This window comes from Castor canadensis, chromosome 11 (genome assembly GCF_047511655.1).
Source record: "Castor canadensis chromosome 11, mCasCan1.hap1v2, whole genome shotgun sequence".
Taxonomy (NCBI): domain Eukaryota; kingdom Metazoa; phylum Chordata; class Mammalia; order Rodentia; family Castoridae; genus Castor; species Castor canadensis.
In genome coordinates this window covers 58,891,205-58,918,269 of record NC_133396.1, presented here as the reverse complement: position 1 = coordinate 58,918,269, position 27,065 = coordinate 58,891,205, and the positions used below count along the sequence as shown (strand labels likewise).

Genomic DNA, 27,065 nt, shown 5'->3' with positions numbered 1-27,065 from the left:
CCTATAGCCAGCTCTTCTGTAGCAGGGAGGAGGACCAGAAGAGAAACAGGCTGTGTTCTGATAATGAGGCAGGGGGAGGGGATGGCATTGCAGAGAGATAAAACTTAAAGAATTGAAACATGAAGGTCACAAAGCACTGGGGAAATGAAATAGCCAATGAAGTCACATGCAAACATATGTGGGTTGAGCTTTGCTTTTTGCTTCTGTAACCTGCTTGTAAGGGTATATAAGGTGAGGCCCCTTTGTTCTTGGGGCTCAGCCTTTGGACACAAGTCCGCTGGGTGTGTGCCGGCACAATAAATGTTGCTTCCTGCTAATTTGCCTCAGTGTCCCGTATCTCAGCTTGAGATTCCCGCAACACTTCTGCCCCAGCAGCTCAACCCAGGCAAGGGAGAGACTCCAACAGCTATGGCTGTGGGTTCTATGTCACTGGCAAGGAGACCACTGGCTTTGTCTTGGCTGATCAGTATACAGGTCTTCAGGGCCTTGGGATTTTCCGCAGCTCTGGTGGGGACCGGCTCTGGGCTCAGCTCCCTGAGGATGGAATGTCTCTGCTGATTACAGCAAGAAATCCAAACTGCAATTCTCCATTTGCTCAGTCCTCAGGTTTCCACAGCTGTCACCGAGCCCCACAGCTCAATCCTCAGCAACTGCACCACCCTGGAACACTCTGATTGAAGCTTCATGGTAGACAATGAGGCCATCGAGACATCTGTCTAGAAACCTCAATATTGAGCCTCTTATCCTCAGCTGCCTTACTAACTACATGTCTTCTGTCACCAGTTCCCTCAGGTTTCACAGAGCTCTGACTGTTGATCTGATAGAATTCTAGGCAGACCTGGTGCCTTTCCCCACATCCACTTCCCTCTGGCCACATATGCCCCTGTCATCTCTGCTGAGAAAGCCTGCTTACTGTAGCAGAGGTCACCAGTGCTTGTTTTGAACTAGCCAACCAGATGGTGAAATGTGACCCTCACCATGGTGAATACATGGTTTGCTGCCTGCTGTACCATGGTGACATGGTTCCCTGAGCACAGAGCTGGATACTGGTGGCTCATACCTGTAATCCTAGCTACTTGGGAGGAGGCTGAGATTGGGAGGATCAAGATTTGAGGTCAGCCCAGGCAAAAAGTTTGTGAGACCCTATCTAAGCCAATAGCTGGGCATGGTGGCATGTTTGTCCCAAGCTACACAGGAGACTGAGATAGGGAGGATTGTGGTTTCAGGCTAGCCCAAGCAACAAAGTTTGGGAGAACTCATCCCAGATACTGTGTAAAATGTATAATAGGAGGGTGGCTTGGGCAAAAGTGAGACCCTATCTCCAAAATAACCAGGGCAAAAAGGACTAGAGGCATGGCTTAAGTGGTAGAGTGCCTGCCTACCAAGCATGAAGACCTGAGTTCAAATATTAGTACCACCAAGGAAAGAAAAGAAAAAAAAAAAGACCAAGCACAGCACTCAGATTGTGATGATGCCCCACTGGCTTTGAGTTGGCACTATCAGCCTTGCACTATGGCACCTGGAGGAGACCTGGCCAAGGTGTTTCCAGCTGTGTGCGTGATGAATCATTGCTGAGGACTTGGCTGGTCCAGACAGGTCGCGCCTGAGGTACACCAAGCATGCCTTTGTTTATTCAGTAGACAGAGGCCTACTCACATGCTGTCTTTCTCCTTGCGTGAGTTTCAGTAGAAGTAAGGAATTAGTCCATTTCACCTAAGTCATTTAATTTGTGAGCACAGAGATGTTCAAAATATTCCTTTTATTATCTTTTCACTGTCCATGGGATTGGTGTGGATATCTACTTTTTTATTTTGATATAATTCATATAACATAAAACTCAACGTTAAGGTGTACACTACCGTGGTTTTTAGTGTACTCAGTATATTATGTCACCATCGCCACTATCTGATCCCAGACCATCTCCATCACTCCAACAAGAAGCCCTGGACCTATTAGCAGTCAACCATGCTCCGTATCCCCTGTCCTCTGGCAACCATGAATCTGTCATTATGGCTTATTCTGGACATTTCATACAAAACGAATCCTATAATAGGTGGTCCTTTGCACCCGGCTTTTTTCACTTAACATATTCTTGTTGCATGGAACAGTACTTACTCCTTTCTATGATTGGCAATATTCCATTGTGTGGATGTGCCAAGCATTTCTTTTCTTTTCTTTTCTTTTGCAGTACTGGGGTTTGAACTCAGGACCTTACACTTGTTAGGCAGGCACTTAACCACTTGAGTCACACAACTCCTCAGCCCAACATTTCTTAAATAATTGAATTAATGGAGTAAAATTCATACCTGGGGAGATACTTGCTTCCAGCTCAGAGCAAAAGAAAAAGATGAGAAATATTATCCAGGTATGACTCAAGTTTACCCTTCTACATGAAGGACTGCAAGACATGAAACTAGTCTGGAGTTTCCCCTGTATTAGAAAAGACTCCTGCTTGAATCTCAGGGGTTTAAATAAACTGCTGCCACAGACACCAGCTCCCAGCCACTAGGGACCACTCTGCCTGCCAGGTGATGACTAGGCAGGTACATGGACCCGTCCTTCAAGGTGGGCATTCTTCATCTCCACTCTACACACGAGGAGCTGAGGCTCTGAGGGATAGGGTCATTTTCTCGGCACCTGTAGTTAGTGAGAGCAAAGATGCTAACTCAGGTCTGCCTAACACCGATGCCTCTCAGCTGTTAGGTAACACCTAGAACTCTTAACCTCCCTGCTCCAATGGTAGGCATTCCTGATCATTTTGCCCTGCTCTAAGGCAATCTGGAGAAGTCTACAGATTCCTTTTCAGAATAATACATAATGGTTTAAATGCATGAAATAAATTATGTAAGATTACAAGGAAATGACTCACATTGAAATACAATTACCAGACCCCTTCTGGTGGTACACTCTGATAATCCCGGCTATTCCAGAGGAGAAGGCAGGAGAATCGCAGTCTGAGACTAGTCTGTGCAGAAGCACAGACCCTATCTGAAAAGTGAAGCAAAAGCAAATGGGGGCCATGACTCACGTGGTAGAGAGTTCGCGTAGCAAACACAAAACTCTGAGTTTAATCCCCAGTACTGCCAAAAAAGAAAAAAGAAAACAAGTATAATTGTTAAAACTATTAAATAATCAGACTTACAAAGTGGTTATATATGTCCTTCTGTTTAACACAGTAAATATCAAAATTCAGCAATGAGTCCAATTACTACAATCACTTTGAAGTATTAAAAAGCATATTGAGGTATCTGTGAAATGACACAAACACATCTGGATTTCTGTTGGTGACAAAGTCACGGGTGCTACTGATATGACTGTGGCTCGTTGCCTACATTCATAATGGAAGGAAACGCTAAACTTCAGTTAGCAGTGAGTGAAAATAATGATGTCACATGGTCTCCAACCAAGTTCATGGCCCTGGGTGAGAATTTGCTTCCCTAAGACCATACAACATCAAGGAATGGGAATGTGAGCTGGAAGACAGGGAGGACCCTCCCTCTCTTGGGACCTGTTGTCACCTGTTGATGCTCACTGTGTCCTGCTGGGAGAAGCAGTCACCCTTCCTGCTACTCTCCTTCCCTAGCCCAGAGTTCCTCAATTTGCTTCTCTCTGAGGAGCTCTCCCAGTTCTCCTGCCAGTCCCAGCCTCGGCATAGTCTCATACCTCCTGTCTTTCTGGACAGTTAATTACTTTTCAAAACAACAGCCACAGAGTGGTGCAGGGAGTTTCTAATCTCTCATATCAGACTTCTTGTATGACTTCAGAAGGGCAGTTCCTAAGCCTGGCTCCTCTGGCAGAGGGAGCCCAGGTGAAGGTGTGGTGCCAAGCCCCACCAATGGATGGGAAGCCAGGGCAGAGTTCAGCAGGGAGGGGCCACAAGACAAGCAGCTGGGCTGTGGCACAACCTCTTCTGCTCGGGACCACTGCCTGTCTCACCACCTGCGCCCTGCTTGGGGAGTGGGGAACAATGGGTGAAGCCACATAACCTCTCTGGACCTTGGTTTCGTCAGTCATAGAGTGAGAGATGGAACTCTCCATAATGGCCTGTTAGGGGTGGGGACCTACAACAAAAAGCCAATCACCACCATCCCCAGGGTTCAGCCCTGACACAGTGAGACCCAGAGAAACTCTACAGGTGGGTTCAGGAACCAGCGGCACATACAGTCTGGCACTTTTCTGAAGATCCAACACATAAAATGACCACTGTTCCCAACTCCTACCTGCTGTATTTCTGAGACACAGCCAGGAGGAAGTTGTTTTGGATAGGACCAGTGTTTGGACCTAGATGGCCTGTTCTTCCAGTTCCTTGTCTTTATTCAAGGCATCCAACTTGGGGTCCTTGGAGAGTCTCCTTCTTCTCTCAGCCTCATGTCCCCAAGGGCAAAGTGATATCTCAGGGCTTCTCCAGCTCCCATCTGACCCAGAAGGAATGCAGGGCTTCTCCCCATGGCCATGACACATTGGGTGGGGGCATGTCAGGATGATGGGAGCCACTCAAGCTGCCATGGCTGCAGCGGGTTCCTGTGAGCAGAGGCTACTTTGCCTCCAGGCCAAGCATGGTTACGGGGTGGGGCTGGGGCAGAGGCGGGAGACAGATGCAGGGACACCAACCAGGCTCCAAACGTGCCCAACCCATGTCCATCATCGTGTTTCCATGGCTACATCCAATGGCCCTCCCCACAGCAGTGCCTGGGGCTCGGGGAGAAGGCAGTAGAGGCCAAGAGGGAGAGGGAAAAGAGGCTGCACTGTCTGGAGACGTAGGGAATGGCTGGAGGCTGGCAAGACTGGGCTGAGCAAAAGAAGCTTCCAAAAGACCTGTGCAGAAGACAGATGAAGGAGCTCAAAAACAAAAACAAAATGTCAAGATGCACACCAGCAGCCCCAATGTTTCCTGTTTTTCTAACAAATCACTGATGATTTCCAAGAAAAGCAAGCTGTGCCTCACTCACCCAGGGCACAGCCACAGAATTTGCACATCTGGCCTGTGCTTCGAGAGCAGCCCGTGGGGGACAGGATGTGGCAGGGCAGCCCAAGGCTCGGCAGCCTGAGGCCCTGCAGCTCGAGGATCCCGAAAGGAGCAAGGCCAGGGGCCCCCAGGGAACCTCCTGATGCTCCATTTCCAGTGCCTGGGGCCCAGAGATAGCAACCTGTTCCTATCGGCCAGCCAGTCCACCCATGGCCTCCATCCGTCCTGCTGCATTTGCATCAACACAGGTACTGATGTGTTGGCAGTTAAGACAAGGGAGACAGAAGGACCCTCCCCCATGCCTAGACAACCCTCTGGGAGGGGTTATGTGTGGGAACCTCCCCAGGCATGTTTACTGCTTTGAGGATTTCCAGTAGAGGGTCTCCCCCAGCAGGCTTGGGCTGGGGCTGAAGATTCACCCAGTAAGCCCAGGACCTCCAGCCCTTCTCATCTCATGGGCTCCACAGGAAGCCACACCCTGCCCCCATCTGCCTGCCTGACCCCAGCCAGAAAGACACCACTGGCCCCAGAGGGCCCTTCAACCCCACCCATGCCTCCTCTCACTCTACCCACAGACACAACCTCCGTGTCATCTCCTTGGTCACCTGGATGCCCCAGGCCTGAGAAGATAGACCCTGTCAGACTGCTGGGCTGGTGACCTCACTCATTTAGGCTGTGGACAAGCCCAGCATGTACCCTACAGAGGCAGGGCCAGAGGCAGGCTGGGGGCCCTGTCAGGAAGGAAGGAAGGAAGGAAGGGAGGAAGGGAGGAAGGGAGGGAGGACACTTTGAAGCTTTATTCCCTTCATCTTTTTTCCCAGCTGGGCAAACCTGTTTCTCATGGCAGACACACACACACACATACACACTTTAGTAAGATGCGGGTTACAGACATGGTGACATATCCTTCCTAAATGCAGTCATGTGTTACTTAACAAGAGGGATAGAGTCTGCAAAATGTGTCATTAGGCAATTTGGTCCTTGTGTGGACATCCCAGAGTGTACATAAACAGGAGATTTTATGTAGGAGGCTGCTGTTGGTATGATGTGGTGTACTGCCTTATGGTAAACTTATAAGTAGAAGGAGTGCACTACAAAACAACCATAAAAAGTATAGCTGATATATAAACCAGAGGCGTCGTCATTTGTTGTCATTATCAAACTCTCTGCACTGTCATGATTACACATGCTCTCCTTCAAACGACTGGCAGTGGAGTAGCTCTGTACACACCAGCATCACCACAGGCACACAAGTAATGTGTGGGGCTGGGGTGTCAGCACCCATGCTGTGGAGTAGCCCTGTGGGCCCTGAAGCCATCCTCACTGCCAAGGCTGGCTCAGCCTCCTTCACTTTGAGAGAAGGGCAGGAACACACAGTAACTCCCACGCAGGCCCTGCTCTCCACCCACCCACGAGGTCTGCCGTGGACCTAGCACTGGGTGCAGCTCTGTGGGCTTCTGCTCTAACAAACCTACAGGTCTTCTACGCCACACCCTCAGGGGATAAGACTCTGGTACCAGAGCTGTGTTCCCTCCACCCAACTCCTCCACTGCCCCTCCCTCTTCCTTCATCCAGGAGGCTCCGTGGCAGAGTGAGAGAGCAAGAGACACCTCTGCAACCATCTCACAGTGGGAGCTGATCCTGCCAGGTGCAACCCGGACATCTGAGGACCCACAGAAGCCCAGTGACAATATAAAGTGAGACATCTTCCCTAGGGAAATAGAAGGCACATACATCATAAGACTGGAACTCCCACAGGTGGCCACGACAGCACGGCCCATCCCACACCTTTTTACATCCCAGCCTTTCCCCTCCTCCTAAACTTAGGTGGGTTGATGACTGCGTCAACCCATGGATCACAGTAGAAGGGACAAAATGTGGCTTCCAAGGCTGGGTCATGACCAGCACTGAAGTGACTGTCTCCTTTGTTCTTGGAGTTTTGAGCCATGGTGTAAGAAATCTATCTTCCTGGAGAGCACCATGATGTGAGGAAGCCCAAGACACATGGTGAGGCTGCTGCAGGCACACGAGTTTGCAGTTCTGGTCCCCAGCTGTTTGCGTCTTCCTAGCTGAGGTCCCAGGCATCACTGTACTACACAAGCCATCATGGCTGGCCCGAATTCCTGACCCACAGAACCCAGAACGTAATAAAATGGTCCACATCTTTTACTACTACATTTTGGGGTAATTCATTTTATATCATTAGTGTCTGGAACGTACACATCTGGTCTAGGCTCCACACCCTGACAGAGGTCAAGCCACACAACCACAAGACATTGGACCATGTGTGTCCAGAAAAGTCCAGAAGGAAAATCTGAAAAGAAAGCTAGCAAGCATCTAAGATAATAAGAACAATTCAGAGGTGGAAGGGCCCTTTGAAGTTGTGTAACCTGATAAAATCCCTTCTTTTCTGGTGAATATGAACACAAAAAAACTTTTCTGGATTTCTTTACAGATTCAAAGGTAAGTAATTCATTGTCCTTCATTTTAAGTACTGAGCTTCGCTGATGCTGGAATGGAAGTTGCTTCATTCCGAAGACTAGAACGATCACAGCAGCACACCAGACACTCCTGTCTCAGGACCTTTGCACTTGCTCTTCCTCTGCCTGGAGAGTTCTTTTCCTAGATGTCTGCTTGGCTCACTCTCCACTTTCCAGTCTTTATGTTACATTCTTAATTAGGACTCCTGGCAAGTCCCACATGTGACACAACCTGCCTCATTTTTTTCCACAACTGACACGCTACACATTTTACTTTTGTATTGTGCTTGCTCTCTGTCTCTCACTTATAGCCCCTTTAGAATGTAAGCTCCACGAGGGCTCAGAAGAGTGCCTGGCACTTGTGCTGAGTGAATGAGTGAATGAAAGGAAGTTGGAAGGAAGGCAAAAGAAGAGAGAAGCACATAGGAACTGAGGTCTGGGTGCTGCTTTACTCACATGGTTTATAAAGTTGACCTAGACCCAAGGTCTAGGACAGCGGGGGGCTTCAGCTGGATAGCAGCAGCTGGGAGGCTCACTAGGTTAAAACCAGGCCCTTACACTAATCCTTGCCCCCTGATCCTCTCATCTCTTGGAAGGCTCACAGAAAACTACTCTTCTCTCTTAAATTCTCACCAATAACAACACAAAGGTTATAAAACAGAAGTGAGAGGAAAATGGGGAGAAAATGGCCACTCCACGTCACAATCTGGGGACATGGTGTAAGGAAACAGTAGACATAGTCAGGCACGAGTCACAGATTTTGAGGAAGCAGATTTTCAAGAGGTTGGGAATCAGAGTGGATGGCTTTATTGGGAAAGAAAACTGAAAATTAAAACTGACGGTGCAGTCACAGAGTGACACAGGGGAGGGAAGCAAGGAATGTAAAGAGGCCAAAGTGACTTCTTTGGCCTACATAGAGATGGAAGTGAGGCCCCCAAATAAGAATGAACACAAAAAAGTAAGCATGGAACTGTGACAAAGTGGGGCTCGGGGAAGCTCTAAAGACATCAAAAAGGGCCAAAAAAGTGATTTTCATAGCCAGCCAGGAGGGGTGAGCCTGGAACAGTCATGGATGCCTGTGAGAAAGCAGGGCCCCACACTGGTCTGCCTTCATTTCCCTCAAGGAGAAGGGTTTCCCTGCTCAAAGTATGGTCTATTCAGTTAACGGAAGATATATATTGAGGGTCTATGACTTTGAGGGACTTTACTAGGCACTGTGGGGTCCAGAAATCCCATGGAGTTCATGGTCAGAGGGGAGACAGGCCGGAGTAATTATCACACAACATTGTTCATAGGAGCAGCAACAACAGTACAAAGCATAACCCTAGAGAAACACGGGCAAAAAACTCAAACAGACACTTTGCAAAAAGAGGGTGTCCAAATGGCCACGAAACATATGAAGAGGTGTTTGATTTCATTAGTCACAAAGAAAATGCAAATTAAAACCACAATGTGCTATCATTACACACCCAACTAGAATGGCTAACATGAAGAAGATGGAAAACATAAAGTGTTTGTGAGGATGTGAAACCTTGAGAACACTCAACTGCTGATGGGAACATAGGCGTAGGACCACTTTCCACATGGAAAACTGTTCAGCAGGCCTGCTGGAGACCACCCTGCCTGGTCCCATGCCTCAGTAATTCCCCTCAGAGGTATTTATCCCAAAGTGCACAACAGCTGCTCCAAAACAGTCTTCAAGCTAGAAAGACCCAACAGGTTATGCATCTCAGTAAGGTTACTATAGACAGGTGCAATGGGAACTTGGAGGAAAGGACAGTGTTGCCTGGCCAAGATTCTCCAGAGGGTGACTCCTAGAAAGTCTTGAGGAAGGAAGAGCCGCCCTGGGTGAGATCCAAGCATGATGGTGGAAAACGGACAGAAAGGAAGAGGCATGAGATAGCATGGTTCCTTCAGGGAATCACTAGCCACTCAGCCCTACTGGAAAATAACGTGTGACAAGGGGCATGCTGGGGAATGAAGCTGTACTGACTCAGGTGGTCTACCAACCATGAATGGCCTCATATGCCAAGGTAACTGTGTGATGGCTTACTCAGGGACTGTGTGATGAACACGCCAAAGAGTGACACCTTGCCTTGGGGATTTAGATGATCCCACCAGCTGTTGGGTAAGAGGCAGATTGGGGGAGAGGGTCTGAAGTCAAATACAGTCTTGCTGCTCTTTTCTATTATCTCCTATGCTGGTGATCGAACCTTGCACATGCTAGGCAAGCACTCTACTACTGAGCCACAAGCCTAACTCCTGCTGCTTAAATGAGCTCTAGATTATAGATGAGGACAAATGTGTCTCAGAGTCATAAAGAAAACTGGGGTTGTGAAAGGGAACTGGTACCAATACTCTGTAAAATTGGAGAAAATTGAAGATGTGTAAGAGAAAGACAGAGACAGAGAGAGACACAGACGGATTGGAAAAGCCTGTCCCCATGTGGAGAACAGAGAACCAGCCAAGAGCAGAATCTGTAAACTGCACCTCCGAGGCCACCAGCCCTGCAGTGTTCTCCACACATCATTTATAAGCAGATTGTGAGCACTGAGGAACGCATCCAGGGACTGCCCCTGGCTACAAGGGACCCACAGGCTCAAAACTAAACAGGTAATAAAAGAAACTGTCACAAAAGATCTAACCAATATATAATATAAGCCTATTTGGAATTGTCACAATGAATCCCCCCTGTAAAACGAATATATCCTAATTAAAAAAAAAAAAAGAAAATGCCACAAAAATAGCATGTCTGAATTTTAACGAGTCTTACTATATTCTCATGACAAGGTTAAAACTGAATGTAACCTGAATGGCACCACAGAGAGCTGGCTTCATCACTGGCTTAATAGCTCACCCAGAAGGCACTGAGTAGTTTTATCCACAGGGACATCGCTGCTAAAATGCGGAGAACTCTGCTGTTGGACCCTTATATGATGTCATTAAAAATTGTGTTAACATGTACACAATATAAAATTTACCATTTTAGGGCTTGTGGAGTAGCTCAAATGGTAAAGTGCCTGACTAGCAAGCATGAGGCCCTGAATTCAAACCCCAGTACTGTAAACAATTATATATATATACTATGCATATATATAATTATATATACATACATAATATGTACATTATCTAAACATATATATGTATGTATGTATATATATATATATATATATATATATATATATATATATACTATTTTAACCATTTTTTAATATGCAGTTCAGTGGTGTTAAGCACACTCACACTGTTGTGATTGGAGCATCCCCTCCATCCAGCCACGGAGTTTTCATCTTCCCAAACTCAAACTCAAACTCTACCCTATAAACACAAACTCCCCTCCCCCAGCCCCTGGTAATCCCTGAGCTATTTTCCATTCCTGTGAGTTCGATACTGTGGCTACCTTGCATACACGGACTCAGGCAGCGACCGACTGTGTGGCTTATTTCACTGAGTGCAATGTCTTCAAGGCTCACTCACATGTCAGTACTTCATTCCTTTTTAAGGCTGAAGAATATTCTATTGTATGGATATACTCTTTTTGTTTATCCATTCGTCCATCATTGATTTCACCTTTTGGTAGAACATGGTATTTAGATACACTTGCTCCACAGCAGAAAGGATAAAGAATATTTACGTGAGAGCAAAAACTCAGAAAGATCTCAAATAGTAGCTGTCAAATGTGGATGAGACTCTTAATTATCCTATATCCACTTTCCCTCTTTCCTTTCCTTTTTTTTTGGCATACAGAGGTTTGAATTTATGGCTGTGCACTTGTCAGGCAGGTACTCTGCCACTGGAGCCAGGCCCCCAGGCCTGTTTTTGCTTTAGTTATTTTTCAGATGGGCCTGTGTTTTTGCCTGGGTCAGCCTGGACCACGATCTTCCTATTTACACCTCCCGCACAGCTGGGAGGATAGGCATGTGCTACCATGCCCAATTTATTGGTTGACATGGACTCTCACAAACTTTTTGCCTGGACTGGCCTCAGATCACGATGCTCCCAGTCTCTGCCTCCCAAATAGCTGGGAGGACAGGCATAAGCCTCCATGCCCAGCCATCCATTCTCCTTTCTCCTATAGTAATAGCTTTTAGAAATTTTGAATTGCATTTCCCTGACTCTCTTGTGTGAGAGAGTGTGGTCACTAGAATGTGAATGTATATTGGTTAGTGTAATTTCCAAATCATGCTTTTAAAGGGAAGAGGCATGCCTCTCTTCTTTTCTTCCTCTAGCTAACTGGAGTACTAGTGACAGCAAGTGCAAAACTTGGTCCATCATGGACTGTGAGATGGAAACTACATGTCGAAGAAGGCAGACCAACAAAATAGGAGGAACCTCAGCTCTTGACCTGTGAGGCTGTCGTGGAAAGGCCGGTCGCTTATCCTTAGACAGTAATATAAGAGATGAATAAACCCCTCTCTTGTTTAAGCCATGAATATCTGTCTCTCACCAGACAAACCAATATACTAACTAATATTTCCATCAATGCTGAGTTATCTAGTGAGATTATGTTTTTATTTGTTACAGAGTCATTTAGATATACCTGGTAGATTTGTAAAGTATTTTATGTCTGACTTTAAGGACAGACCATGGTATACCCCAAATTCCCTTGGAAGAGATTCCTCATCAAAGCTGAAGGCATCTTTCAGAGAGGCAGCACAAATTTTCCCCATGGATTGCTTGCCTCTGTGTGTCCTCCTCTAGAGGGAGCAGCAGCAAGGGCTCTGTTATTCAAAGGCCAGGCACTCTTGGCATCACACAGACCTACCAGCTACTAAAGCTAAAGGTGAATTACTGCTTTAGTAAACGAATTGGAGTTAATCTCTTACTGGCCAATAAGAAGCTACTGTAAGAGTTATGGCCATTATAAAACTTGCCCTCCTTAAACAACGCTGAAGGCTTTAGTGAAAGTAGTGTTCCCATCCTCATCTTCTGAGCAGGTAACTTCCCACTGGATGGGTGAGGGGAGGAGGGAAGTGGGAGTCTCCAAGGGGACTGAGCTCTGGACTCAATGTGGAGTCGTGGCTATTGTCACATGAGGCTCACACCCCAACCCAAGCCCTTCAACGTTTCCTAGAGAGCTGCCCTGCTGGGAAGCCAGAAGAGTTGAGCTTGGGCCTCTGATGAAACTCTACCAGCCTCAGTCATTGCAGAGGGAAATTTCGGCCATACTACAGAGTACCCTAGGCATGTCATGATACATGGTGGCCTGGGCCAGGGGCTGGATGAGACAAGTGGAAAATTGATGGCCCCCCTTTCATTTCTAGCATACCAATGTCAACATATTGTCCCATCTTCAGGGCTTGCTACTGTTAGCTCCCCAAGTTCCCCCCCCCACCTCATTCTGATGACTCAGGAACCTTCTAGAACAACCTCTTGACCCCATCCCAAATATCTCACATGCCTAGAACCTGAGTTCCTTAGTGTAATAAGTTCAGAACTGTTTTCTTGACACCTGCAGGCTCAACTCCACCTCTCATCTCCCTCCTTCACCAGCCCCTCAGGGCAACCTCTGTTTTTCTCAAGTAGGAAGACTCTTTGTTCATTTATTTGTTTAGTTGTTGAGACAGGGTCTCGCTAAGTAGCCCAAGCTGGCCTCCAACTCACGATCCTCCTGGCTTAGTCTCCCTGAGTATTAGGACCATAGGCACCATGTTTGGTGGCAAAGTCAATTTTTATTACCAAGTGCTTTAAAGGACCATATCCCACCACTGTTTTTTTCTTCCTTTACACTTCATAGCAAATTTTCACATCATGACCCACAGCCCAGTGTGTTGCTGTCACACCCCAGCCTTGTGGGGTGGGCAGCTCACACACTCTATCCCTTGTTTAGTGGGTTCAGAGAAAAGATGAACCCTAGAAATCAGCCCCGGATCTTCAGAAGTGAGCAGTGTGGGTGGACCTTATCTTTCAATTACCCACTCTTGTATCCATGGAGAATACTCCTGTCCCATAGGTTAAGAGAGCCTGGGACACCTTCCAAGATCTTTCAGACATATGTACTGGGATCAGAGACAACAGAGGATGTGGACACAAGCTCATGCTTTTGTGGGTGACACAGCCATGGCTCCAGGCTGATGGGTACATGCCCCAGAGTAGCCACACCCTTTGAGGAAGCAGGGAAGCCAATGTTGGTTTCTTCCCCTCGGTGTCAGATGTGCACAGAGAGGGGTGAGCTCCAAATCAGAATAGAATGATTCAGTCTCCCGAGGAGCTCCTTCCACTGCTCACTCCTCCCCTAGAAAGCCCTCCTTACTCTCTATAGCAGAACATTTTCAACAGAATGAAAGAAGGGGGAAAGGGAGGAAAGAAGGAACAAAGAAAAGGAGGGAGGGAGGGAAAAAAGGAGGAAAGAAGGAAGGAAGGAAGGAAGAAAGGAAGGAAAGAACAGGAAAAGGAAAAGGATAAAGAGAATTTTGCCTTGTTTACTTTGACCCATGGCCCTGCTTGGCGTGAAAGAAGGAAGTCTATTTTTTTTTGGACACATTCCCCATTAGACTATGGGGCCACATCTGTGAAAAAGGTCTTGTGTTTTTGCAAGCTTTCTATAAAGGGCATTGTGCAAAATAATCATAATTATTAGTAATACTCTTTTGAGGTTTTTTTTTTTTTTTTGCTCAAGTTTAGCATTTGTGTTCTACAGATGTTCTTTGGTGCTCCAGGGATGTCTGAAGAATCCCCAGAGCACCCCCCTCATGTCTTTGCTTCACGGTCCCTCCCCACCCCCCAACATGCTCCTGATTGCCCCACAGCCTGACACGCAGGCGGGACAGGAAACTGCTTGCCTGTTGAGCACTGTCTTGCAGCAGACACTTCCCCAGTCTGTTCTGCACAAGCTGTCAACAGACTGGGAGTGGCCTGCCTGGGGAGGTTCCAGGGCTTTCCCCGCTCTCAGACTCAGAGCATTGCTCCTCTTATGGTCTGAAGCAGCCCCAGGAGGACATCTGCCTCGTCCTGTCATTGGAAGGCAATAACACAGGTGTCTGAAGCCCCTTCAGATGCCCACAGGAGGGCAGCCCCTGAAGGGATGGTGGTGAACCCCACAGGGATTTCAGATGGGGGGCAGCACAGCCTGCCAATCATCAGCTATCCCAGGCTGAGGCCCAGGCTGTCCCTGTGCTGGCTGCTCCACCAGGCCATTACTCACTCAGCAAACACTGGAGGATCCCAGTCAAGTGCTGGCCCTGGCACTGAGGGGTGGGTGAGATTGGGAGGAGTGAGAGGCAAGAACACTTGTTAGGCATTGGGGGAAATGAGTCAGGCTGTCAGTCGAGTAGCTGAGGAGGATTCATGAACAGAGTGGGACATGGCTTTGAACCCTGAACAGAAGACCAAGGGCTCAACTTTCCCTGTGCAGCAGGATGCTATATAGTGAGAGAATTTTCCTAAGAAGACTCTTGGTGGAGCAAGGAAGAGCCTGTGGCAGGAGGCGCAGGAAGAAAGCTGAATTGGGTGCCAGAGGGAGCAATGAGGAAGTGAGAAACCTAAGAATATGGGCGCTATTGCAACTGGCCAGAGTGTGGAGAAAAAGGAGGGTGCAGAGTGGACCTGGAGTCGACACCAAGCCTTCAGGCTGCAGCAAACGGAAATGGGGAAGTCCATGGAGGCTCCAGTTGCATGATTGGGTGGAAACGGCATCAAGTGAAAACAAGCAGTGGGAGACAAAGGCTGGGTGAGGGAGAGAAGCCAGCAGCTGTGAGTGGTAAGAAAAAAGCCCCACATGAGAGTGGTGGGCATCATATGTCATAGAAACTTCCAAGAAAGATGCAGGTTGGGAAGAGGCCGGTAGAACTTGCCAGCACAAAGTCATCAGTGACCTTAGAGGGAACCATCCAATCCAGCAGCATGGGATGAAGGGAGGGACTGCCTCCCTGTGGTCTGAAGCAGGGGGAGTCCTGCCATAAGAGGGGCAAGAGGGTAGGAGCAGGTCCCCTCTCTGTATCACTCCTATCAGGCCACTCACAAAGAGCAGGCTTTTGACACTTCCAGGTCAGAATCCTGGTGTCCAGAGAGATGAGGAGGTAATAAGGGAATCAGGATTAGAGACCACGTCTCCTATTTCCATCCTGCAGCCTGAATGTCACACCACAGCCCCCTGCTTTTTTCTCAACCACAATAAGGGGCTAAGGAGAGCTCAGAGCTTCTGGTTTTCTCAAAATGAAACTTCCAATATGTCAGTACAGGAGTGAATGCGAAATCCAAAGGCTTATGAAACACTGGCTGAAAACCCCCCACACAACAGGTCATTCATTCCCAGCTCAAACTGGAGATTAGGTGGCTTGGCCATGAGCACTGATCTGGGTTACCCACAGAGGAAGGTGACTCTAAGTAGGGCTCAATTAGTTTACTTCACAAGGTATCAGAAGGAGCCCAGAAGAAGAGACCCTGAGAAAAACCCATGCTCCCAGCCTAGGATGTGGGAAAGCATCCAAGCATCCAGTGGAGAAGTCCAGGGTCCCTCACCACAGATGCCCATGGGTTTCTAGCAGCCAAAATGTTCCTGCTCCAGGGAGCATGCTATACAGCAGGCTTGCTCCATTTTGAAGGGAGCATTTTGAAGGGAGTTGTAAAGCAACTCGGCTTTACAATTTGTTAATTCAAAGCCACTGAACTTCTTACATTGAAATTAAGTTTTCAGAACAATCAATTTTTACCCAGCCGGTCACTGTGAGCCCTGTTCTCACAGCTGTGTTTCCACAACATCGGACACATGTTTGCCCTGCATACTTCTACCAATGGAGAACTAGATGTCACAAGGCAATCTGTTTTGAATTCCTCTAAGCTTTGCCTTGTATCAAGCTGAGGTCTTTTTCCTTTCATTTTCCCTCATTGATCCTTTTCCATCCTGGAGAATGACCTTCACCTTTTCCAAAGGACACTGCTCTTCAAACATCTGAAGACAGGTGTGGCTTCTCTCTGTCTCCTCCTCTTAAAGAATCATTACATCTCATGAAATCACCCCCTTGGTCACCTTCCTCTGGGTATAAAGGTATGATCCACATCATCACTGAGGGTGACACTAGGGTTGAGCTGCACTCAGATGGACCTGTCCAGCTCCATGGAAACGGGCCTTCCCGTAGATGAAGGATTTTCTTTTTATTTATTTACTTTTTGGTGGTACTGAGGTTTGAACTTAGGGCTTTGTGCTTGCTAGGCAGGTGCTCTACCACTTGAGCCACCCCATTAGCTCTAGCTGAAGGGTTTTAAGTAAGGACTCAGGAATTCAGTGGCTGACTTCTGGGCCAAGAATCAAAGATAACTCTTAGATATCAGCTAGAGAGCACTACAGTTTAAAGGCATGTGTCCAGAAGAACAAAGAGAGAAGAGAAGAGAGCTTGAGGAGTGGGACCAAAACACTAGTGCCATTCTCTCAACTCTTAAGGGACAGAAAGTGCCATTTTGTATGCTTTCCTGGGTGCAGAAGGTGAACGACATCTGAAATCATTTTGCAATATCAGCATATTGAAAACAAGCCAGGGCAGCACAGAAAACGAAAACGGAGCCAAACTCACTTATGAATTGTGATCATTTGGATCTTAAATATCCCCCAAAGGTGCATATGTTAAAGGCACCTTTGGGGGATATTTAATAATATTGGGAGTTAACGGAACCCTTAAGAGGTGGGGTCTGATGGGAGGTCTTCAGGTTATTGAGGGTGTGTCCAAATAGGGGACTGTGGAATCCCAGAACCCTCCTCTCATTCCTTTACTTCCCAGCCATGAGGTGAGCAGTTTTGCTCTTCCAAATGCTTCCACCATAATGTGCTCCCTCACCACAGGCCAAAAGTAACGAGGCCAACAAACCACAGGAAACCTCAAAAACTGGGAGCCAAATAAATCTTTTTTCTTTATTTTAAGTGGTGGAAATTTCTACATGGATCCCAGCAAATCAACTGTAACACTGCATTAAAAGAATAAAACATCTTAACCGAACTGAGTCCATGCTGGAAATTCAAGGAAGGTGCAAGATGAGGAAGTTAATGATACGATGTGTGACATAAATTCATCATAAGGTGATCAATACGGCATTTCTGAGTAGATGTTTAAAAGTGTATTTGACAAGCTTAACATCCATTCATGCTTTTAAAGTTCCTCATTTATGAGGAATTGAAGAAAATTTCCTTCACACCCAGTCCTTTAGTTCTAACGAACCGCAACCATATCAGAGAAACAAAGTCTCAAGTCACGCCAGTCTCCAGGAACACCAAAGGCTGTCCACATGTTGGCAAAGAAACAGCAGCAGCTGCCTCTCTGATCTCTGTATGGTTTCCATTCATGCAAATAGCCACAGTCAACATTTTCTCTCTCAGTCCTAGCCATAAACCCAGCTCCCTGGTTGTGGCTCAGAGCAGAAGGGCAAGGGCTCTGCTCATCCATCATCATGGATATGGGTTGAATTAAAAACTTGATAAGAAATCCAGAAACTATAAGCAGTGGTGGTTTGGTGTGTGACTCTAGCATACCACCTTGAATTCTCGCCAGTGACTCACTGGGGAATGTTATTACATGGTTTTCACTATCCATCATCACACCAGCTTGCTCTGACAACAGCTGTCTCTCCTGTGGACCTGCACTGGGTGTTAGACAAAGAAATCAGTAGAAAAAAAAATCCTGCCTAGAACATGGCTTATGAAGCTGGGTTCCTTGGTGGAGTGCAGAGGTCTGAGAAAGCCTTGGAATTTTATGCAAAACAGAGAGAGAGAGAGAGAGAGAGAGAGAGAGAGAGATGTATGCTTATTGACCTATCACTTCTATCAGTTTTTCAAAAGGCCCACTATCTAGAGAGAGTTCAAGAGTCTTCTGGAAGATCTGTAGGTGTAGATGCAATCTAACTCATGCAAAAACCCAAGGAGGAGGTTGGCCACCTCGGCCAGGTTGGGTGGAAGTGGTTGTATGAAGATTTGCCTGACAAAAACCCAAACCGCTGAGCCACACAGGAACAAACACTCAGACCAAGCACCTAGCAACACATCTGCACAGACTTCATGGTTCTGGAAGGATAGCTATGGATGGAGAAGACGGCTGACCAGGTGCCTTCCTAGATGATATAAGAAATCAACAGCTGGTTTCTCAGCCCAGCGAGAAGAGTGGCTCCCAAGAGGGGCAGGATGAAGGTGTGGCCAGCAATGGAGTGGATGGAGACTCTCTGTGCTGCGATCCTGAGGATCATGTGCTCTCTGGTGATGAACAGTAAAAAGGACAGGAAGCCCCCATGATGGTATTTAGGACCTTACTGTCCATCAGACAGCCCTTGGTATAGGAGGGGAAGGGACATGGGAATGAGTCCCTGACCCACACCAGTCATGGAACTAGGTAACTGCAAGTAGCTGTGTTATCTAATTCTCATAGGAGAGGAAGCTCACACCCACCCTCCCCCCAGAATTGTTGAAAAGAGTGCGCAAAAGAATGCACCTGCAGAGCCTCAAGCAAGTACTGCTAGAAGTTAGCCATTACAGTTATGGGTATTATTTTCCTTTATGGCATATCTCTTAAGTCTTGATTCAAATATGATTCTTCAGGGAAGCTTTTCCTTAGCCCCAGACTGTATAAGATTCCTTTTGCACAACCTCACGGCATCCTGTAACTTTCATGATTATAATGAAATGATTCCTTTGTCGAGTGACTTGACCACTAACCTTCATCCCCCTGAGGGCAGGAACAATATCTGCCTTTCCATTGGAGCCTGGCCTGTCTGTACAGGAGGTGCTCCATACTAAAGTGCACACGAGTTGAATGTGGGAGGAGAAGCAGGGCTGCAGGCAGCGACGAGTGCCACACTTCCATTACTTAGATGAGGAAACTGACACCCAGAAAGGTACGTGGGCAAAGCCAAAGATGCATGGCTAGGACAGAGGAGCCAGGTAAAAGGAGGGTCCCTGGCTTCATGGGAGGCAGAACCTGGAAGCCACCTTTAGCTGTCACACCCCACCCTGCCCCCCAGGAGAAACCCACACAAGCTCATTTGCCTAGGTCAACAACAGCAAGAAGACTCTGGAGGACATGAAAACGAAAAGCACACCACTCCCCGGTGACCTCACCCACTGCTACCACACCATCCTGTATCCAGCAGCTCCCGCCAAAGGTGTGTGTGGATGGACTTCTTGCCTGTGAGATCCCGGGGAGACTCACAGTGACAGCTTAGTGCCATACTGAGCATCAGGTAGCTCTGGTGAGCAGGTCACAGCTTGCCAAGACCTCAGTGCTAGGATGGGAGGCCACAGAAGGCCATGGAAGGACAGAAGCTTAGTGCTAGGGGATGGAAGCGGGGTTGGGAAGACTTCAGAAGGTAAAGCATGAGCTGGGCATGCAAGTAGTTCTCTGCAGCTGGTCAGGCAGGAGGGAAGGGGCAGAGCCACCTGGAAAGAAGCAACAGTGCAGGCAGGCAAAGAAACAAAAGTGGGCCCAAGCTTCCCAAGAGGAAGCAGGAAGCCAGGGTACTCAAGCTGATGGGCACGGCCCTCCATGTAGGCTGAGGGCTGCTCTGCAGGGCTTTCAGCTCACTCACATTTGCTGTCTACCATCACCACAGAGCAAGAGAGCAGCTGGGGCAGGAGGCCCACTGAGGCTATGCTCTACTGCCCAGTCTGGCACTCAACTGGTGGGCGTAGGAGATGCATGAAGGACCCAATATCTGTTTTGTGTCATGAAGGTCACCTACTTTTCCCCAATTTACCATCCCCACCCCCATACCTTGTTACAGCCATGCCTTGCTTAACCTAGAAGCAAACAATGCCCCAGAAGTACAAGTCATGCCCTTCACACCCACAGGCTACCACTCAAACTTGCTCATCCCTGGCCACAAGCTCATTCCAGAGTCAGCCTAACTCTGTCAGTTTCTGGATGAATGATCTCAGCTCTCAGTTTTCTCATCTGTAAAATGGGGGCAATGGCTGCAGGTATCTCACGGTGGGGCTGTGAAGATTGAAGGACATGAAGTTCTTGCCATGAACTTTTAGCCAAAGGGAAAAAGGTACAAAGAAAGAGTAAAGAGAAAGGGCAGAAAACATGTCCTGAGCAGACCCAGGGTACAAAAGAGAATGGCTGGTTAGAACTATCTGATAAAATTCTCAAGAAATTATTAAATCAGACCCAATGTGCAAGCACCATAAAGGCAAGCAATGCCTTTTACAGAGATGTCCTTTGAAACTAGATGCAGTGAAAATTTGGATGTTTAGGAGGTAGGGCTACTGCAAAGATTAATGTGTACCTCTAAGGGATCCCCCAAACCTGTTAAACACACACAGTATTGAGCAAACTCTAAAATCCTATCACTTGCGAGATGCACAGTTATTTTGTGTGCCACTAGGGAAGAAATGTCACTGCACATTATAATGCGCTAAAATGTGAAAACATGCACATGTTCAAATTGAGCAGGTATCCTAATATGTAATATATATTTCCTAGAGGAGTGTAGGTCTTCCCTTTGGGAAGAAGCCAGGTGGAGTCTTTCCTCTGTCTCTTTCATCTATGTAAGAGGCTCAAAAAAATAAAAAATGAACCAGGCGTGGTGGCTCATGCCTGTAATCCTAGCTAATCAGCAGGTGGAGGTCAGGAGGATCACAGTGAGGCCAGCCCAGGCAAAAGAGACCACATCTCAGCCAATAAAAAGCTAGGCATGGTGGTGCAAGTCCTTCATTCCTGCTCTGCAGGAAGCATAAATAGCAGGATCTTGATTCAGACTGGCCCAGGCATGATGTGAGACCTACTGGAAAAATACTTAAAGCAAAAAGGGCTTAGGTTTGCTCAAGTTGTAGAGTGCTTATCTAGCCCTGAGCTCAAACCACAGTCTTGCCAAAAAAAAAAAAATAAGTAAACAAATCAGTGCTCTGCCACTGAGTTATATACCTATAATGTGTGTGGTAGGGATATAAAAGCTCAGTGTAAAGTGCTTGCTCTCACATGCAGAGTCCTGGGTTTGATTCCAGCCCCACGGGGGATGAGGGAAATCAAATAACTCTCCCTTGACCTGCTGATGATCACTCTATCACATCACTCTAGAAGTTTCCTCTCTTTATAAATTGATTCAGAATTTCAGCACCCCAGCTGAAGTCAAAAAGGTTTGAGTCACGAGGGTCCGTCCAGCTCAGTCCCTTGGGTGAGCCTCTGAGTGAAGATCAAGTCAGCCAGCTTGATCACTCAGCTGAACCCCAACTGGGGCTTCCAAACCCTCTGCTGCCCAGGCCCAAAGGCTCTTCTCAATGTCTCAGCCAGCAATAAGTCCCTGAGCAAAGACTGACCAGCATGGCAGAGCAGCCTCCAGTAGCCAGTCTCCTCCACTGCCTCCAGCCTTTCCTCCTCAAACTACAGTGGGCCTCACATGTATGTGCTTGAGGCCCAGCACCACTAGTGAGACCCTCCCCCCACTATTCTCCACAGAAACAAAAAGCAGTACACAGAAGCAGGAATGGGCAGGAGGGAGGCAGAGGTGGTTTATGTTCACTGCAGCTTGGGGAGGGGGATGGGGATAATGGATCATACCCATCTAAGTTGGAGATGGGGAGAGAGGGGTCCTTAAAATCCCAAGGAGGCCCTGGATGCAAAGACCCCAGGCCTTCCTGCCCCTTCAATGCTGCCTCATTATAACTCAAAAGACAGGGAAGGGTATAGTGAAACAGAAAGAGAGCTTGGTTATTCAAGTTGTCTTCTTTAGGCTTGTAGATACAGACCCATACCTCCAAGCCCAGGCTGAGGAAGCAAAGAAGTTCTCATGTCTACTCTTGCTCTACAAACATTGCTGGGGCCATTCCCATCACCTGTCTGCTGTCATTTTCCAAACAGACCTGTGGTTTGGTAACAGAGCCCATTTTACTGATAAGGAGTCGGAGGCTGTGAGGGGGTAGTAGGATGCTGAAGGCCACTCAGCTTGGCCTAGTTGGAACTTAGGTCTCTTTTCCACATCACACACAGTTCCCAAGCAATGGCTCCAGCATCATCACTTAAGGGTCGCTTGTTAAAATTTGGAAAAATACAGATAGTAGATGTTATCTTGGAAAGCTGTGCTGTAGGGCTGGGGCCCAGAGAATCTGTGCTACTACAAACCCTCCAGAACAGCTCAGCTCTAGGAAGCTTACCAGGTGGTCCCTGGAGCAGGAGAAAGGAAAGCTTGGATAAGAAGACCAAGCAGCGCATGGGAGGGAGGAAGAGAAAGGCGATCCAGAAAAGACCTTCGAGGCACCCTTGGCCTACTTTTAGTCCTCAATTTTGCCTAAACCCACTCCTCTTCTCTGCAGGAGGCTTAACTCACTTTATACCACATCCTGCTGCTTTCATCTCGGCTTCCTTTTCCCTCTGAACAATCTCTTTCCTCCTACTGTCCTGAACTTCTCGCGTATTTGGGCCAGCGCGCCCGCCCAACCACGCGCACACGTGCAGACATCTGTACACGCACACGCACACAGTCACGCGGGGTCACCAGTGTGTAAACATCGATCCTCTGACGGCGCAAAGCGTGCAATTCTCTAGAAAAGCAGCCGCTTGTTTTTGGTTCGTAGTAACCAGCAGGGGCAGCATGAAGCTCGACATAGGGCACCTTAGGCGCGCACTTCCACGATGCCTAGGTCCTGATGGCAAAGGACCCCTGATGCTAACGCTATCCAGACAGTTCCCAGCCGGACTGGAGCAGGCTCCTTGACCCCAGGACACACGGCGGCCTGTGACCTTGGCAGGAGGCTGCGGACACACCCGGCCGCACAGAGGCGCCCAACACTAGCTCCTAGGTTATGCTGGACCGTGACGGGATGCCTCTTCTGTCTCTAGGATCATCCTCAACGCGGGGTTGCGGACCGGGTGCCCCGCGGTGGACCTTAGAACTTGAAGACGGCAGGCAGTCCAGCCAATTTGCTGCAGCTGTGGCTCTCAGAACCCACTGCCCCCAACCACGGGTCCCCAAGCTGCTCGGGCTGTGCCGTGAGCTCCGACGCGTGCCCTTGGCACCAGCCCAGCCACACACCTGCAGTCCCCGCCGGGCGCCGAGCCCCTCTCCAGCGGCGACTCCTTGCAGCTCGGGTGACCACCGGGCCGCCACACCGTGGCTGGAGCCCGGCAGCGAGTCGCGGCATCTGCCCAGCCTCCGCTACTCCGGAGGGCTAGGGGCGGGGCTTATTCGGGGAGGGGCGGGGCCGGGGAGGGGCGGGGCTAGCCGTCTGGCCGGCTTCTCCCGCCACCTGGTGGCCGGGCTGCGTCAGCCAGGTGCGGGCGTGGTCCGGGGCCGCCAGCCCTAGTGAGGACCAGCTCTAGCCATGTGCGGCGAGGGCTGGAGGGACATCAGCACTGAGCACCGCGGCCCCCGGGAGTAAGGCGATGGTTAGCCCGGGAGGAGGGGGAGGAGACGACGCGCGTTCGGGGCCGTGCGGGAGGGATGGGCGGGGCGAGGGGAGGCTTGAGGTGGGGGCTTCGGGGAAGGAGGAGAAAGAGGAAGCTCCGATGTACTGCTTCCTTCTCTCACTGCGACCCAGCGCCCCACTTCCTCCTACTACTTCTATTTTCTTTGGGTGCTCTTAACCTTTTAAATGCCTGCCCTCCCGCAGTGCCGATGGGCTTTTTGACCCCCCGATCGCCCAGCATAAGGAGCCAACCGAACTTTCAGCACTGCTGCTCCAGCCTCTGGCCTGTCTTCCCACCTGCGCTCCACATCGCTAAGGTCGGCTGTCACTTCAGCTGACCTTCCACGGAGCAGGGGATAGGCCTCCAAAACCAGCCACAAGTTCCTACGTTATTGTTGGTCAAAAGCCACAGTCCTACCTGAGGTTTTTAGAGACGTGAACACCAATACTCTTCTGACTCCCTGAATGCCAAGAAAAAGGAACTTCCTCACATGGCAGAAACAGAAAGTACCCTTGGGCAATCACACAGGACTGGTTCCAGCCTGTAGTTAGAGATGCGCTGGGTGCCCACCAGGTGCTTCTACTCCTCATCACCATCTCTACCCCCACACACCACCCCTTTCCAAATAGAGAACCCAGCTGGGGACTGTGGAAGGGCATCACAAAGGCCACACAAGTTGATAAGAAGGGGCAAGGTACCCAGTCTTCTGTTTCTTATTTTGTCCACAAAAAAAATAAATGCTGAGCTTTTGAGGAAGCGTAGGAGGGAAGGTAGAAACAGCCCAGAGGTAGGCAGGGTAGGGAGGGAGGAAGGGGTAGAACTACTCTGGAATCACCAGTGGAGTAGGCGACAGTGACAGTGTGTGCCAGATAGAAAAGAGTGCTGCAAAGGACAGCACTCTTAAAGGTAAAGAAACTGATAGAGAAGTCATGCAGGTGTGACTTCTTCCCTGTGTTCCATCTTCCTAAAACTGAAGGTGGAAGAAAGCTGAAACAGTTACTCACTAGAGCTGACTCTTGGGAAGCTGAGCATCCCACGAAGCCAATTGGCCACTCTTCCACCAACTGCTGTGACCCAGGTCATTCCCCCTCCAACACTGAGCTCCACCTGTGTCTCCCCATCTTTGCAGGGCTGTGCACCAAGCACGTCTCAAGAACCCTGGGATCTACTGGCAAGAATAACAACCATCAGAAACTCTTCCCAAACAGCTGGACAGACGCTGAAGGGTGCTCTGTCACTCGTTAGGCACCTGATTTGTGGATACTTTGTAAAGCTGTTTTGTTGCTTTCAAAGAGGAGTTTACCCTGTCTACACTTCCTCATCTGACTTTTATTCCTCTGCTCTGAAAGGAGGTCACCAGGAAAACCCCAAATGCCTAATCCAAACGTCCTCACTTGCTTACCTCACTGCAGCATTTTGTGTCACCTTTCCAAGAAAACATCCCCCGCCCTTGGCTTCTGAGTTTTGTCTACCCCTGAACATGATTTCTGGTTTCTTTGTCTGACTTCATTTTCCTCATCATGCCTTAAACATTGGAATGAGTGAGGTTTTATATGGCTGCCTCTCTTCTCCCTGGGGAATTTCATCCATTCCCTTCACACTGATCCCTCTCAAATCTGTAGCCCAGATGTCTGTCTTGAGCTCTAAATCTGTAATTCAAGGACCTACTTCACATCTGTACCTATGTAATCAATCCAAAGACACCTTATGACCCAGTTTCTTCCACTAGGCTCTGCCTCTTAAAGGTCCCACCACCTCTTACTATGTACCATACTGGGGACCAAGCTTCCAACAGGTGAACTCTGGAGGGACAAACCACATTCAGACTATAGCAGATGTGCACTTAAAAGTTGTACATTCTGCTCTTTGTAAATTATATTGCAGTGCATAAAAGTTGGGGAAAACTAGGCAGTCACATCTACATGCCTTCCTCACTCGAGCCCCTCTGCTTACACTGCCTCTCTCCGCTTGTTTCCCTGACGGATTATTTACTGTGTATTGAATGGCCGGGAAAAACCACCTCAACTGGTGATATTCCTGGATAAATATAAACTCCCTCCTGATAAAGATGGGCAGACAGAGAAACTGAAGATAAAAAAACAGAAAGATTTGAAAGAACATGATCGGAGAAAATTAGTATCTTTTTAAACTGCATTTCCACAAAACAACTTTTAAAGTATTTCTCACTCATGCCGGCTGCTGGTGGCTCATATCTGTAATCTTAGCTACTCAGGAGGATTGTGGTTCAAAGCCAGCCTCAGCAAATAGTCTGTGAGACCCTATCTAGAAAAACACCCAATCAATAAGAGGACTGGTGGAGTGACTCAAGTGATAGAACACCTGCCTAGCAAGTGTGAGACCCTGAGTTCAAACCCCAGTACCACCAAAAAATATATTTCTCACTCATGTTTTCAATTATAGTTGGAAGGATATTGCATATATACATGTAACAGATTAAATTATTAAGAAATTATGAGCAGACATTAGGAAACACTTTGGCTTGCTAAATTTGAAGCTGGGGAAATAGTAAACAGAAGACTGGTAAGTGAAGAGAGCTTAATGTGTGAGTCAAGACACAAACCTGATCATTTATCCTAGAACTCAGGAGAAAAGATGAAGGATGAAAACCATGAGAGACAAGATGAGTTGTGATGGCTAGAATATGTAGCATAGGAATTCCACAAAGAGGGGAGGGGATAAAACATGTGGCAAAAGGAACTTTCTCAAACTGAAGAAAGAATTGCATTTTCTACTCAAAGTCTTCACTGTCCTAGTGACAATGAAAAATTGGCTTAAAAAAAAAAGATGCTAGATGTAGTGAGCTAAGTATGATGGTCAATGGTGCTATGGTCCCAATTTTTGTGTCCACCTCCAAAGATTCCTATGTTGAAACCTAACCGTTAAGGTGATGGTATTAAGAGATGAGACATTTGCAGATGTGATTCAGCCATGAGGACTCCATCATATAAAAGAGGCCCAAGGGAACTCAGTTACCCCTCACCATATGAGGACAAGGCTCTACCACCAGACACTGAATCTGTTTTGATCTTGGACTTCCCAGTCTCCGGAATCGTGAGAAGTAAATGTTTCTTGTTGATACGCCACTCAGTTTATGTAGTTTTGCTATTGCAGCCAGACAGACTAAGATAAATGAGATATTTGCTTAGGCAAGTTGTTCCCCATAAGACACCTCATCACAAAGGGAATATGAGCTTTGCAGCAGAGAAAGCAGCTGACAGCTTCAGTCAAGCGAAAAAGTTAACGTCATCATAGGAGGCGGGGCATCACTCACCTCAGGCA

The 27,065-nt window shown here is 48.0% G+C and overlaps 1 protein-coding gene across 7 annotated transcripts in view; it reads right to left on the bottom strand.

The window, feature by feature from the left end:
• The window catches only part of Pik3r5 (phosphoinositide-3-kinase regulatory subunit 5), a 79,119-nt gene extending 55,569 nt beyond the window's left edge, over positions 1–23,550 (bottom strand). For 6 of the 7 annotated variants that reach the window (XM_074046871.1, XM_020186164.2, XM_074046870.1 and 3 more), the window contains exon 1: positions 23,392–23,550. The gene's annotated coding sequence lies outside the window, so the exon portion shown is untranslated. Of the gene's footprint in view, positions 1–3,028; positions 3,081–23,391 lie in introns of all 7 variants that reach the window. The other variant, XM_074046868.1, reaches the window with a different exon arrangement.
• Positions 23,551–27,065: the final 3,515 nt, after the last annotated feature.